Source organism: Phaethon lepturus, unplaced genomic scaffold (genome assembly GCF_000687285.1).
Source record: "Phaethon lepturus isolate BGI_N335 unplaced genomic scaffold, ASM68728v1 scaffold15204, whole genome shotgun sequence".
NCBI lineage: Eukaryota > Metazoa > Chordata > Aves > Phaethontiformes > Phaethontidae > Phaethon > Phaethon lepturus.
In genome coordinates this window covers 1-10,990 of record NW_010534114.1, presented here as the reverse complement: position 1 = coordinate 10,990, position 10,990 = coordinate 1, and positions in this window count along the sequence as shown.

Here is a 10,990-nt window from a genome sequence, read left to right as displayed (position 1 = left end):
CCAGACTTAGTCCGGAGTGAATGGCAGTATTGTGGGTGCATAATTGGACACTCTGGTCATGAGTGGGAGAAGTGGCAAAATCCCCCAGTAGAGAGTCGAACTGCCAAAAGTTGGCATTAGGAAAAGTGTCATTTTTTGGTCTTCTAGCCTTTCTCCCATTATTTGTGCACCACGAGTGGCCTTCTGCCCAGAATGCTGCAGCATTTGGATGGGCTGTATTTCAGGGCTGTTGGTCTCTAGGGAGAAGAGATGAAATGGGAAGAAGAACAGAGAGAAAAATTAGTTGTGTTTGTTTTTTTTTTTTAAAGCAGTATAACTTCCCCTTTCCTCCTGCATTTTTGTCCCATTTCATCTCATGATTATTAGGAGCCTCCTTGCAGCAGAAACTTGACTTGGTCCCATTAAAAAACCACCCAAAACCCAAATGCCTTGGACTGAACTCGTCATGTGGGGGATGCTCCTTCTATGCTGCACCAGCAGCAAGGTACTAATCCCTTAGCCCGACAGACTACGGACCAGTCTGCGCATCCTTGGGACTAAGTGTGAGTGGCAACTATGTGGTCAATGAGCAAGCTGCCAGTACTTGGTCCGTGGTTGTCCTCAGCAGGTAGCTTGGCGTCTGCAGCAAGACCCCATGGTAAGTGTCGTGTGTGTCCCAATTCAGTGGTTAGCTGGGGCCGTGACCTCTGGATACAAGAGCTGACAAGACACTCTGGAGCTGTCGCTGTGGCTATCGTGTCAATGTATGCGTAAAGTCTAGCATCACCGTTACCATGAAGTTATTAATGGAAATCATCACCCTCATTTAGTAGCTGCCATCACTTAGTAGATTAACCTTTATCAAGCAACTTTGCTGTGCCAGCTGCATGGCAAAGTAATTACTTTTAATAGAATCTGCCCTTGATTTAAAGCCACAGGGGAGGCAATTAAATTTAACAAAGGCAAAAGCCGTGACTTATAAATGAAGATGGATGGCTTTTGTTATCTGTTTCATAAATTTTACTGTGTACAAGTATTAGAAAATATTCAGTCATCTCATATTTTGGGGGTTTTAAAATGTGATATTAGACTCTCTTACTCTGAGGATGAATTGAATGTCATCAGTACTAGCTCTGGGACTTGGCTCAGAAATAGAGCTTAGGGTGTCATTTACACTCAAGTTGACTTGCAGGGGGCTTTGAACTTGAGCTGCCACTTGCTTCTTCAACCTTTGGCAGTTGTGTTCAGTGTGAAGAGTGTACTTATGATTTCTTGGATCACCTGATCTCTTCCCTACATCTAGCTTATAAGGTAGCATTTTTCTTTAAACCAAGAAGCACCCTATACTAGTCTATGTGACTATAGACACTTTCCATTAAGGTTGTACCAGAGAAAAAGAGCTGGTCAGCGTGTATCATACATAGTTTTATGATGGCCTTGAATATGTTAGTTTGAGCAACAGATGCTGTATGCATTTCTGTTCTAAATTTATGGCGGTGTCTGAGCTCTTGGGGAGAAAAAAATCTGTCCAAATTCTTCCTTTTAAACAACTACGGTGTTTGCTTGGGAAGCTTGGCGTGTCTATGGATTGGCATTGTGCCTGTTGAGAGATGGGCAAGAGAAGACTTCTTGGGTTTTTTTGATTGAGGTGGAATCAGATACACTTGTCATCTGGGGAACAGTTTCTTCTGTGTGGGAGATGGCAATTGTAGTTGTAAGAGTCTTTGTGGGCTTGTATAGCAAGGTGGATCTTTAGCGTCAGTCACATTACTTGGCCAAAAGGAACTTCTTGCACTACTGGGCTGTTTTGGAGGGATCTTAAAAGTTGGTGTGGTTTTTGTTGTGGGGTTTGTTTTTTTTTTGAGGTTTTCATGAGTGAGATGAAGGCCGTGATAAATGCATAGTCATCCAGATTTCAGTGACTGGACAATGGAAATCTGCTTGTGCGTAGGTGTGGATGGTCCCTGCACGTGGAGTGAGCGCGGTGGTGGTACCTTGTCATAGCACTCATCATGCTGCAGTATCCCCCCGCCTCGCTGAGCCCCCAGCACCTTTAGCTAAGCTTGACTGACTGCAAGAGAATCCAAAAGGTTCAACAACATAGATCAGGCTGCCAAAACAAGTTCAAAACCAGGCTGTAATAGTATGGTAGTGAGAGTGTGGTACTAGAATGACTCCTGGTGAGAGCATGCCAACATTGCGTTAGGACGTTTTGTAAGAGCCGTTAGGAGAAGAGTTTTAGGAGAAACGCTTGCCAGGACACTTCAAAGTGGAAGGCATCCTGCTGTGGGGCAGGTAGGTGCTTGGTAGCATCGTGTGGTCCCTTGCAGACCTTAATGTCAGAAACCAAAAATACAATTGTCCCTTTTTTCTTCAGTTTAGCTCTGCCAGATTTGGCTTGGTTTAGGTGTAGATAGAGCCACGTGTCCTGCCTAGACCTCCAGCCAAGACTTCTCCCCTTCCTCCACCACCTGGCTGAGAAATAGCCGCCTAGCCAGCGGCACCCCTAAGCCTAAGGTACATGGTGTCCCCTCGCTGTCTTACTTGCTGATAGCTGTTTTCATGGGACTGGGGCTAAAGAAGAAGCTCCTCGCAGCTCCTTGGAGCAACCGTGTGCCAGGATCCTTCAGGAGACCTATGGAGCCGTAGGGTTGCGTATGGGAGGCATCTCCTAAGCTGCAGTGCTAGCAGCACAGCATCTGCTGGAGTTAGTTGTTTCAAATGCAACAACAACCAAAAAAAAGGGCATTTAAGGCTGCTTTAACTATCTTTTGTAGAAAAGGGTATGCACACGTGTCTGAGCAGCTCCCAAAAGCAGCTATAGCCTGGCAGGGAGCAGCTGCCCGTGCACGTGCAAGGCCGATTAAGATTCAGTGCCACCTCAAAGCTTTCGCTTAGCCTCAAGACAGGCTTCTAAAAAGCGGGAGAAAAACCAACTTGTATTAAAAAGCAGCTTCCAAATCAGAATTGTTTGTCCCCCTCAGAAGAGGCGAGAGCTGACTCTGTCTTCCTAAAGCCCTCCAGAGCATCGCTAATCCCGCCGCAAGTCTGTCCTGTGCTGGAGCCAGCCTCGTAGATGGGTGCAAGGTGGCTTGGTCTGCTGCTAAACTTCTGTTTGGTGCTGGGTCAAATGGATATTGATCTTTTTTATTTTTTTCCTTTTTTTTTCCCCTTACGTTTCTACTTGGGGTAGAGCTCTGGGTGAACTTCATACCATGTGCTCTGCTAGCCTGAGGGCAGGCAAGCCTGCTTGTTTCGGGGTGTGCGTGTGTTTTTAAAGGTAAAACAAACAGCCCCCTGCAAGAGAGAGGTGGCTGCTGGAATGCCAGGTGATTTTTATATGACTTAAACAAACAGCAGGTGGGTATGCAGAGGAAGGCCCCAGTGTCTCTGAGCTGGATGGATGTTCAGCATGGAAGGGGTTGGAGTCTAGTTACAGACTCTCTGCAAGTTCCCAACACCCAGGAAGAGCTTAAATGGTTACGTAGATGTGAGAAAAGAATGAGCTTTACCATGAACATGTTAACAAAGATCTTTTTGCTAGCAGGGACAATATATTGATGTAAGAATACTGTATCTTATGCATGCAGTGGAAATTAATCTGGATTAATTTGAGAAACTAAACATGACTGAAGTCAGTCTTTGGGAATCAGAGTAGCTTTTTATTTGATTTTAGTTTAATTGGCTTACAGAGTTAAGTGGCTGTTCTCAAAAGGGTGTTCATACCCGTGCTGTCCATGGAAGCCTATACTCTGAACAAACCCTCCGCTGTCTCTCCTTTGGAGTTGCCTGTGAACGGAGCTGTATCGACAGCGTTGGACCGCATCAGTGAGGAGACCTGCCCCGCGGGCTGGCGCTCAGCCGGGATGCTGTACGAGGTGAGCGCTGCAGACGACGCCTTCCTCCGCAGCGGGAGCGCAGGAGATGTTCTCGGCACCCCGACACGAGGAGGTCGTCTCCTCTACGCCTTCGGTTTAACAAGCGCACAAAAAGGGCTACGGTGCCGTCAACGGCTTAGAGAAGGAAAAGAGAATCCCGTGTTTGTATTCCCTTCTGCCGGGAGAACAAAGAGCCCAAACTCACCATTGCATGCTGGAGATCAAAAGCACTTCTGCATTTTATAACCAGCCCCAGGGATTTATTGCTGTAAGAATCTGTGACAAGCCGGGGCTTCAGGATTCCCGAGGGGATTATGTGCACAAATGACAACATTCCCTGGAGTAAATATTAAAGCGAGCTGAGGTTTTGAAAAGGATATAAGCCTTCATGTCTGGGGCTCTGCCACCTGTAACTGCCCGTGCTTAAGCAGGCTGATGGGAATTCTCCACGCACAAGACACCAGCCTCTCGAAACGAGAAGGGCTGGGACGGACTGCGGCTGCTGGTGGGGCTGGGGACCACACGAGCTGGTTGCCCAAGCCTGGATGGCAGTGTCCGTGAGTCGGCACAGCTTGCGCTGGGTCTCGCCCGAAATGGTCCTTTCCAGCCTGAATGTCATGGTTTGTGGCCCAAAGGGAATGGGAGGAACCCGTGGCTTTGTAGCACATTGGCAGCGGGGTGGTCTCTCTTTGGTGTCTGAAATGTGGGGCTCGTCCTTCAGCACCAGCACGTCAGAGCTGGCTCGATGCCTTTCAGCAGCGTGAGCAACACTGAATTTTGCTGCCCTAGGGCTGGATGACCAGGCTGGTTCTGTCCCAGAAAGGGAGGGAAGTCTCTGGAGACCCAAGCTTGTGGCTCTTGTAGCTACCCAAGGAGAGAAAGGTGTTTGTGGGCGGAGGGGGCTGTTCTGTGTTGCACATCTTCAGTCTCTTGCACATCTGCTGCACGTGCAGCAATGCCCTTGGCTGTGCCATAGCTCTGAAGAAGCCAGGAACCTGTTTTTGTGCCAGGCGTATGTCGCCAAAGGCAAGGGAGCACTGGAGATGTAGCTCCCTACTGAAAAATCTTCACGTCACGCGGAGTACATGTGTGCAGGTCTTCTGCATGCAGGGGCAGAGGTTTGCTTTTGAAAATCACCTCGATAGAGTCTTCTCTCTGCTGTGGGTCTGTTCTCATGCTGTGCCTCACTCTAAGTTACTTTGGGTTTTCCCCCCTTTTTTCCCTAGAAAAGCTCTAAATGGGTCTATATTTGGAACAGGCTGCATGCTGGCTGACAGCAAATAATGATATTAATAGGGCCCCCTGATACCTATCGGGATTCTTCCATTTCTAATGCTCTGCAGCTTGAAGCTTGGAAGAAGGTTCGTAGGGTTTTTTCCTTCCCCCAAGTGATGACCACCTCTTGGTGTAGGGTAATTGAATTTGAGTCAGACAAGACCATCCCGAAGATGAGTTTGCTGCAAAAGCTGTGCAGCGATGGGGAAGTTTAACCCTTCATCCTCCCCAAGTCTTTCCCAGGCAGAAATCATGTTATTTCTCCGCGGCGGAGATGGCTCTTTGCCATGAGCACCCAGCACGGCTTAGGTTGCTGACCTGGCTGAGACAGAAAGCAAGTGTTGTATGAAAGGTTAGAGGAGCAAATTCCCTTCCCGTGGGATGAAGCTCCTCTCCTTAACCAGCAGCCCATGAGGTGCTGTGTCCTAGAGCTGTGGACTGCTGTCCCTTGGAGCTTGCTGTATGTGAGGGGGTAGGAGCTGATGGACCGGAGCAGCGGTCCTGCGCCTGGCAGCCTGCAGCCCCCCAGGGGCTTGAAAGGGCTCTTCCTCCTGTACTTTCTCTCCTGCTGCCCCAGGGAGTTTGAGGAAGGGCTGAGGGACGCTTCTGGCTGAGTCCCGTTTCCTATCAAATTTAAGGGTTGATCCCTGGTGCTTTGGGTTGACCTTTTTTCTTTGCAGCCACTGTCAGGGATGGAGGTTGCTGTCGTGAATGGCTGTTCTGATGTCTCCTGTCAGCTATTCTGCGATGCTGGAGGGGTCTGGTCTCCCTGGGTGCACAAAGTACAATTTTGCTGTTCTGTCCCCTGTGTCTGCTCTGCTCGGTCTATGTGGAAACGTGCTTCCTCCCCCAGTTTTGACCTACAGCCACAGCCATTGAAAGCAGAGTCAATGTTTCTGGTTCTTAATAGTTCCCAAATGAGCTGGCTCTCTACTGAAACTTCTCCTGTGGCAATGTAACTTCTTTTGTCTTTTTGTGGTCAGCACGCCATGACCAAATGGCTGCTGGTGCTTTCTGAGGATGGACGGTTTGACAGATCATGCCAGCTCCGCATTTCCAGGGATGATAGGGCTTCAGCTCAGCTGTGGACCATCGCAAGCTGAATCTCTTCAGAGCTCTTTTCAGTGGCCTGTTAGCTGTTTGCTCTGCAAAGCGCTGACTTAAATAGCTGTTGAGTTAGGCTGACAGAAGGTTCTTGCAAATGAGGGGAAGACAAAACTGATGCTTTAAAGAAGCGTTGCTGTACGTGGGAAGCTTTCCTGTGTTGTGATGTTTATCTGCTTCAGCACATTATTGCAGCTGTTGTTGCCTTTTCAGCACGTGTGAAAGGTTGCAAAAATATATCTGTTCTCTGCTGTGTGCTTTACTTTGCACCTGGAAGAGGGAGATGCCATGGTGGGTAGAATTAACAGCGTTGACTGTTGAACGCTGCCATTTTAACATTGCAACAGATTATTGCATTTAAGTAGATGGGATAAATATTAATTAAAATACTTGGTCTGAAAGACTTGTGGAAGGACTGGAAAATCAATTGCATTCCTCTAAGGAGCTTTCTTGTTGAGGTTTTTTTTTTTTTAATTAATTGTAAATCTTGGTGTCGTGCTGTGCTTGCTTCTACACTGCTGTATCTCAAAGCAATTGCCCCATAAAACACCACAGAGGTGGGGTTGGGGAGCAGTGAATTTCAGTGGGAGACTTTAACATGCATTACATATAAAATGAAATAGTGAGGTTTTTGGATGTCTTGATGGAGAAATGAATATACAGCCGAACACTATCTTGGGAGGGGGAAAGGCACAGAGTTATCAGCTGCTGATGCACGGATGAATTTGACTTGCTGTATGATGACTAGAATAGAAGAACTCGCCTCATCCTCTTGCATTCATGGTAAAAGGCATCAGAGAAACTGGGTATTACTTGTCAGGAGCTGAGAAGCTGTGATGCTGATGATAAGCTGCAGGAGTTAGGGGTCTGTCGGTAGCATTCCCAGGACAAGCAGGGTAATGGGGACAGTAATTCAGGTTTCATTCTCTTAGTTGTCTTTTTGGTAAGAATCATAGAATAGTTTGGGCTGGAAGGGACCTTTCAAGGCCATCTAGTCCAACCCCCCTGCCATGAGCCGCGACATCTTCAACCAGAGCAGGGTGCTCAGAGCCCCGTCCAGCCTGACCTGGGATGTTCCCAGGGATGGGGCATCTACCACCTCTCTGGGCAACCTGGGCCAGGGTTTCACCACCCTAAGAGGCAAGAGATCCCCGAAAAGCTGCCTCTGAACTACTCTTTGTTCTCTTGGGGAACTGCCATCACAAAGGATGGAGTTGAGTGCCTACCAGCAATGCCTGCGAGCAGGAATTGTAAGAGTTGGTGCAGTGAGCGGGGAGCCAGTCAGCTCCCTAACAAAATGCTGAGGAGGGATGTATTCCTGGGAAACCTTCCTCTTGCATCCTTCTCTCTGTGCCACAGCACCCATTGGACTTGGCCAAGGCTCTGCCCTTCCCACTGGGGACTTTTCTACTCTTTGCCTCTTCCCCAAGGACCCGCCTGGCCACCCTCCAGCTGTTCAAAGATGGGGGGGCTTGTACTGCCTGAGGGCTTTAATGGAAATGCTCTGTCTCACATGGCTTCTTTGTTGTTATTGAAGTCATCGGGGATATTCTGCAATTAGCTGGAAGCTGACTGCGTTGCTTGGTGAATGTCACTATGATGAGATAATTAGCGCAAGCACCTCAAACTCATCAACACAATCCTTCTTGACAGATGCCTCATCTGAGGCGTGTTGGATGTACCCCTCAGTTTCAGGAGATCTGCCACCTGCCTCCAGCTATGAGATCAGACTGCTGGCTCTGTGTAGTGGTCAAAGAAAAGCCAGTTCTGCGCTTCCTTTACCTCTGAACATGGGTGCCTAAAATAAAAGTTGACCTTGGGTGAGCATGTTTATGTTCCTCCTGCTAGGAGTGCTTGCTTCTTCCTTGACCTTTGCAAAGGTCCTTCCTTTTCTTTGCAAAGCATATTTGAAAACAATTTTTTAGGGAATGGATCAGGCCTTTTCTCTGAGAAGATTGGAAGTGGATGTAGCTGTGTAGCTCCATGGTCTTCATTTCGTGTCTGGCAGACCAGCATTAGAAACTACTCTAGAAGTTTCTTTGACAGCCAATTTGGCAGAGCGGCACCTGAGTAGGGTTAATCTCTCTGTCTTCCACCTGAAGCCATTGTGTGTCTTGAGGTTTTTTTTGTTTTCCCTGCCCTGTCCCTTTTTTTTTTAACTGCTTCCACGTTTTCTTAGTAAGCAGATATCCTGAATTAGAGATCATGACAAGTACATATTTATCTTTTTCTCCTGGCTGCCCTGCTATGGGTGCTCATGATGCAGACCTTATTGTTGCATTGCTGACATCTTTAATCATAGTTATTATGCACTTGGCAAGCTTTGTGTGCTGAATAAGTTGCCTTGAGCTTTTGGGTCTTCGTGCCACAAGTGACTGTGCGTTTCTACTTGAAATAGCGTGTCGTCATCTTTCTATCCTACAGCCTTCTGCCTGGGGGTGATGGGGTACTGTTTTCCTGAAAGAAGGCACTACACATGGCTCTGCTGTTTCAATTTGCCTAGCACGGTCTCTAACCTCAGCATAGTGTGACTTTTTACACCTGGGAGAAGTCCAACCTGCAAGGAAAGACTTTTTGCAGTAGCAGAGGATGTGAGTGTAGAGTTGGAGAGCAACAGGTGATTGCAAGTAAATCTACTGAAGCCAAAAGAGACGTTGCTGCTCTTGCCCAGAAGTCATCACTCCTCTCTGATGCCCAGTGGCCAATGTGGGACCATCCTTGCCTGCATGCAAAGAAAAAGGTGTACTTGTCTGACATGTTTAAGGGATTTTTTTTTTCTTTTGCATTGTAACAAAGTTATGGTAATTCCACATATAATTCTCTGTGACAAATGTTTTAAGATGTGCTGCCTGTTAATAGAGAAGCTCAGTCTTTGTAGGTAACAACGTTATGGGTCACGTCCAGGAATAACTGCACCCCTGTTTCTTCTTCAAATGAATGAATGTGGTTAAGAGGCTGAACACTGCATGGCTTTGCAGAAAAATACTTGCTAAGCTTTCTGGGAGTAAACATCTTTGACAGTGTTACTGAAATAGAATTTAAAAAAAAAACCCAAACAAACAACTGGAGTAGAAGAGATAAGTGCACTTTAAACAAGCTTATAGATGAAAGATATGATCAAGCTCATAGACAACTTGCATAATACAAATTGAGTAGTAAGGGCATGTGCAGTAACTTTTTTCTACAAGTCATTAAAGCAATAGACCTCCTTGATGTCATTGGCTCTTTATGTGAGGAGACAGTAGGTGGTCTTTCTGGAGACGAACAATGAAGCACCAAACATATAGCTGCAGTAACAGCATAATGAGAGAGACCTGAAGGAAAAAGAAGTGTGTCTTTGCTGTATTCTCTTTGCTTTTTTTCTTGACTCTACAGTGAAAATTTTTCAGGCCAGGAGGGTGCCTAAATTGCAGTTCTGAAGCTGCTGAGGAATCTAGTTTGATCCCTTGGACAACATAAGTTGCAGCCCACTGTCACTGAGCAAAGTCTGCAGCAAGACAGGACGTGATTGCAGCGAGGGTGGCTCATGAGTGTAGAGGCTGTGAGTGATTTTTTTAAAGCAGACTCTAGCATATGCTGTTCTTGAGAGAGGGGCAAATAAATTTTCCTCTGCTTGTGACAAACTCTGTCCTAGGATGATGTGGGCAACAGGGTCGTCCCTGCTGGAAATGCTTAATTGTGAGACAGGGTGTTTTGGGGTGAATAATGTTCGGTGTCACAGTCTGATGTGTGGAAGGCTTTGAGTTTGTGTTTTTGCAATAAGTCTGTGGCTGGCAGTGTTTCAGTACCCTTCCAAAACAAGAGACCAGAGCGACCAGCTCAATGCATCCCGAAAATGCAGCTAGGTTTAAGGTATGCTCTCCATGTACCTGCTGCAGAGTCCACAAGAACATGAGTAAGTTTTGGAAACGAGCATCTTCTAGAGACATGGTAGATATGCCTGAATTACCTGTGGAGGTTATCCTGATTATCAACGGGATGTTTCATTCTAGTTGCAGCATGCCTCATGTCAGTTGTGCCAAGTCCAGCGCATGGGGCCAAATATTTTTAAGTTTTCCTTTGTCGTTTCTGGTGCTTCTCCAGAGCATGTCTTCAGTTGTTCCTTTACAGCTGTGGGACCCTTGTGGCCCAGCTACCAAGACCTGGGCTCAGTTTTTATGGGGATGTTCTTTTACAGTTGATTCTTTTGGGAACCTGTGGTACCCAGGTCTTCAACAGCTGTCTGCCAAATAGGGACTCTCCATCCCGGGAGATCCAGACTCAGAAGCCACTCTAAAACTTTAAACCACACTTCTCTGCTGCAGTATATTAGCTTGATGAATCTATTAGATAATTTTTTTTTTCTCTGACATGCAGAGCTTTTGCTTTTTTTTTAGTGTTGTTTCTTTGAGCTGATGTAGTTGTCTGTCTTTCCTTCAGCTAGTTTTGCTTGGGTTCACTTTTGCATCTTTAAATCCGCTGGCAAGAGTCTTTTTGTAAAGTTGGAGTCTCTCTGCAGATCAGCATTATTTAGAGATAAGATACTATGATACTATCTGATCAGTTCACTATTAGTATATTGGCTGGACTTTTTTTTTTTGCTAAAGCCAGCATTTTTCTAAGAATATTCCTACTTGAATGGAAGCATCAAAGGATTTCTGATTGCTGTTGGAATGACTATGACACAGTGTTATCTTAGATTGGTCTTAAGCTTCAGAGGAAGCAAAGTAGATTCACACTGAAATCAGTTTCACAGAATCACTAGGTTGGAAAGG